The sequence below is a fragment of the Eurosta solidaginis genome, chromosome 2 (genome assembly GCF_040869045.1).
Source record: "Eurosta solidaginis isolate ZX-2024a chromosome 2, ASM4086904v1, whole genome shotgun sequence".
In the NCBI taxonomy this organism is placed as follows: domain Eukaryota; kingdom Metazoa; phylum Arthropoda; class Insecta; order Diptera; family Tephritidae; genus Eurosta; species Eurosta solidaginis.
The window spans coordinates 19,097,844-19,103,280 of record NC_090320.1 but is presented as its reverse complement, the minus strand read 5'-3'; positions in this window follow the sequence as shown (position 1 = coordinate 19,103,280).

Sequence of the window (5,437 nt, the reverse complement as noted above, 5' to 3'; positions counted from 1 at the left end):
TCCCGTCTGGTGTAACCATCCCTTACACGGGACACACTGACAAGAGTGTGACCGTTCTCAAAAGATCCTTTTCAGTGCGACATCCAGCGACACCTATTGCCAAAGTAAAATTCTATTTTGGTAAAATATCGACTCTTTAAAGGCCCTTGAAAATTTGCCATATACATAACACCCAATCCGTAATCATATTTTGATTTAATCATAGATAAATGTATATTGGCATCGCTTATTGGTGCCTTAATTTAAAAAATGTCATGACTTCATAAAATAGAAAATACGAAAAATTTCAAAACGAAAAATATAATCCCCAAATACGTCAACACATATATAGATTATAGAAAACCAAAACCCAATTGTTTGGCTTCAATAACCGATTAGATTTACTTCCATAGAATTCGTTAGATCAGCTGTTTTACACGGAGTTTGCCAGGGCCTTAAAGTAGTCATTACGCAATTTTGTTTTCATCTCATGATCTATTCATATACGAGGGAACTTTAAAGTTGTGATCAAAGTTTGGTCTCACAACTTAATTCATTTAAATGCATCACACTTTCATTGCATACAATAAAAAATAATTATTTATTCAAAATTATTACGATTTATTTCTACATGATATAAGAAAAAAACAACATGACTTCGACTGCTGAGCGGAATATCCCCACATCTCAAAATGTTTCGAAATTCGCCGCTCTGTCGAGTAAGGGTGATCTTGCAATCAACAGCCAATCATGGAATTTATAAAACATTTAGCTGTTGGATTTGTTATATTTATATATACGCAGGGGTAATCGGCGCCTCTACATTTTTCTTGTGCCACCGCACAAAGTCTTTTTTTTTTAACGCCTGCTGTTCCAGGTTCTCCAAACCACTCATTATCTTTAGTATCAATGTTTAATTTTCGTGAATCTAAACCATAAAACTTTGCTATTTTCACGCGCTTAGTTTCGAGAAAAGCAGCAGCAAATGTAATGGATCCAGGTAACGAAGCCCATGCACTAATTTTCATCGTTGAGTCCTTAGTTAATTCATCATCGCAAAGTTCTATTTTTTTTACTGTTACTTTATTCAGGTCAAAATGTCTATCCACTTGAACCACAGCTAAATCATAAGCAGTTACTTCTGGAAATGGTACTTCATAATATATTGCCAACACTGAGCGTCGTTGCCCTTCTTCCATGTATATATGGGTTGCACCAGCTACAATTTCGTATATGTTTTTAGGTTCATCAAATACGCAATGAGCCACTGTAACCACCAAATTAGCACTGATTATGGAACCAACACATACATAGGCTCTATTTTTAAGTATTGCAACTGTATGTGGGCTTCTCCTTATATCCTCGCCATCTATAATATGAAATTGTGAAGGACAGCTAAGCAGCACAAATAGCAGCGCAAATTGATTTCGTAGAGCCATTTTTTTAATTTAAAACCTTTTCTTTTTAATTTAAAACCTTTTCTACCACTTTTAAAGTAAAAAGTATACCGAGATAAATTTTGTGGATGCTATTTATACCTAATTGAGTTGTGTAAATAAAAAATAAGATTTCAGAAATTTGAAATAACAAAAATACATCTAAATTTAAGCTAAAGCTATACAACCTCAAATTTGTTATACTCAGCGTGCTTTGAAACAGAGTGTGTTAACTTTGGTAACATAACGGACATAAACGAATCGAGATAAATATAGACTTCCATATATCAAAATGCTGAGGAGGAAAAAAGGAATTGATTTAGCCATGTCCGTCCATCCGTCTGTCTATCTGTCGGTGCATATGATAACTTGAGTAAATATTGAAAATAAAATATTGCAATTGGGTATATGGGTTCCTTGACGCTCACTTCCCATCGCTACTAAAAATGAAGGAAATCGGATGGTAACCACGCCCACTTTTTACATATATAACATTTTGGAAAACACATAAAACCTGATTATTTAATAAATAATCCATCTAGAATGTTAAAATTTGTTGTGTGTACTAAAATCAGCACTCTTGATTTTTTTGAAAATGGGCGTGGCAGCGCCAACTTGTGGTAATATCAATTTTACAAATGTTATTAATCATAAATCAAAAACCGTTCAACCTAAAAATAAAAAAAAAACCAATTAAGGAAGGTTAAGTTCGGGTGTAACCGAACATTACATACTCAGTTGAGAGCTATGGTGACAACATAAGGGAAAATAACCATGTAGGAAAATGAACCGAGGGTAACCCTGGAATGTCTTTGTATGACATGTGTATCAAATGAAAGGGATTAAAGAGTATTTTATGAGGGAGTGGGCCATAGTTCTATAGGTGGACGCCATTTAGGGATATCGCCATAAAGGTGGACCAGGGGTGACTCTATAATGTGTTTGCACGATATGGGTATCAAATGAAAGGGGTTAATGAACATTGTAAAAGGGAGTGGGCCTTAGTTCTATAGGTGGACGCCTTTTCGAGATATCGCCATAAAGGTGGACCAGGGCTGACTCTAGAATTTGTTTGTACGATATGGGTATCAAATGAAAGGGGTTAATGAACATTTTAAAAGGGAGCGGGCCTTAGTTCTATAGGTAGACGCCTTTTCGAGATATCGCCATAAAGGTGGACCAGGGGTGACCCTAGAATGCGTTTGTACAATATGGGTATCAAACGAAAGGTGTTAATGAGTATTTTAAAAGGGCGTGGGCCTTAGTTCTATAGGTGGACGCTTTTCGAGATATCGCCATAAAGGTTGACCAGGGGTGACTCTAGAATGTGTTTGTACATTATGGGTATCAAACGAAAGGTGCTAATGAGTATTTTAAAAGGGCGTGGGCCTTAGTTCTATAGGTGGATGCCTTTTCGAGATATCGCCATAAAGGTGGACCAGGGGTGACTCTAGAATTTGTTTGTACGATATGGGTATCAAATTGAAGGTATTAATGAGGGTTTTAAACGGGAGTGGTGGTAGTTGTATAGGTAGTCGCCTTTTCGAGATATCGGCATAAAGGTGGACCAGGGGTGACTCTAGAATGCGTTTGTACAATATGGGTATCAAAGGAAAGGTGCTAATGAGTATTTTAAAAGGGCGTGGGCCTTAGTTCTATAGGTGGACGGCCTTTCGAGATATCGCCATAAAGGTGGACCAGGGGTGAGTCTAGAATGTGTTTGTACGATATAGATATCAAATTAAAGGTATTAATGAGGGTTTTAAACGGGAGTGGTGGTAGTTGTATAGGTGGTCGCCTTTTCGAGATATCGGCATAAAGGTGGACCAGGGGTGACTCTAGAATGCGTTTGTACAATATGGGTATCAAACGAAAGGTGCTAATGAGTATTTTAAAAGGGAGTGGGCCTTAGTTCTATAGGTGGACGCCTTATCGAGATATCGCCATAAAGGTGGACCAGGGGTGACTCTAGAATGTGTTTGTATTATATGGGTATCAAATTAAAGGTATTAATGAGGGTTTTAAAAGGGAGTGGTGGTAGTTGTATAGGTGGTCACCTTTTCGAGATATCGGCATAAAGGTGGACCAGGGGTGAAACTAGAATTTGTTTGTACGATATGGGTATCAAATGACAGGTGTTAATGAGTATTTTAAAAGGGAGTGATTCTTAGTTCCATAGGTGGACGCCGTTTCGGAATATCGCCATAAAGGTGGACCAGGGGTGAACCTAGAATTTGTTTGAAAGGGGTTAATGAGCATTTTAAAAGGGAGTAGGCTTTAGTTCTATAGGTGGACGCATTTTCGAGATATCGCCATAAAGGTGGACCAGCGGTGACTCTATAATGTTTTTGTACGACATGGGTATCAAATTAAAGGTATTAATGAGGGTTTTAAAAGGGAGTGGAGGTAGTTGTATATGTGAAGGCATTTTTGGGATATCGACGAAAATGTGAATTGAATTGAACAGTATTCCTGCCAAGATTTCAAGGGTTTTTATTTCGCCCTGCAGAACTTTTTCATTTCATTCTACTTAATATGGTAGGTGTCACACCCATTTTACAAAGCTTTTTTCTAAAGTTATATTTTGCGTCAATAAACCAATCCAAATACCATGTTTCATCCCTTTTTTTGTATTTGGTATAGAATTATGGCATTTTTTCGTTTTTGGTAATTTTCGATATGGAAAAAGTGGGCGTGGTCATAGTCGGATTTCGGCCATTTTTTATACCAATACAAAGTAAGTTCAGATAAGTACGTGAACAGAGTTTAGTAAAGATATATACATTTTTGGTCAAGTTATCGTGTTAGCGGCCGAGCGGAAGGACAGAGTGTCGACTGTGTATAAAAACTGGGCGTAGCTTCAACCGATTTCGCACTTTTTCACACAAATAAGTTATCGTCCCAGAATCTAAGCCCCTACCAAATTTCACAAGGAGTGGTAAATGTTCAACTTATGGCAATAAAAGTATCCTAAACAAATTAAATGAAAAAGGGCGGAGCCACGCCCATTTTGAAAATTTCTTTTATTTTTGCATTTTGTTGCACCATATCATTACTGGAGTTGAATGTTGACATAATTTACTTATATACCGTAAAGACATTAAATTTTTTGTTAAAATTTGACTTAAAAAAAGTTTCTTTTTAAAAGTGGGCGTAGTCCTTCTCCGATTTGCTAATTTTTATTAAGCATATATATAGTAATAAGAGTAACGCTCCTGCCGAACTTCATCATGATATCATCAACGACTGCCAAATTACAGCTTGCAAAAGTTTTAAATTACCTTCTTTTAAAAGTGGGCGGTGCCACGCCCATTGTCCAAATTTTACTAATTTGCTATTCTGCGTTATAAGTTCAACTCACCTACCAAGTTTCATAGCTTTATCCATATTTGGTAATGAATTATGAAACTTTTACGGTTTTTCGAAATTTTCGATATCGAAAAAGTGGGCGTGGTTATAGTCCGATTTTGTTCATTTTAAATGGCGATCTGAGATGAGTGCTCAGGAACCTATGTACCAAATTTCATCAGCATACCTCAAAATGTACTCAAGTTATCGTGTTAACGGACGGACGGACGGACGTTCATGGCTCAATCAAATTTTTTTTCGATCTTGATGATTTTGATATATGGAAGTCTATATCTATCTCGATTCCTTTATACCTGCACAACCAACCGTTATCCAATCAAATTTAATGTAATATGTGAGCTCTGCTCAACTGAGTATAATAAATGTAAGGCGCGATAACCTCCGAAGAGATCTAAGGCCGCGCTTCTCTTCCAATTTGCGTCGTGCTCCTCTTGATTTTCCCTACAAATTGGCCGGACGGGACCTACATGTTTTATGCCGACCCCGAACGGCATCTGCAAGGCAGATGAGTTTTCCCTGAGAGCTTTTCATGGCAAAAATACACCCGGAGCGCTTGCCAAACACTGCCGAGGGGTTACCCCGCTTAGAAAAATTTTCTTCTAATTGAAAAACCTTATTTCTAAAATTTTGATGTTGATTTGCCCGGGGTGCGA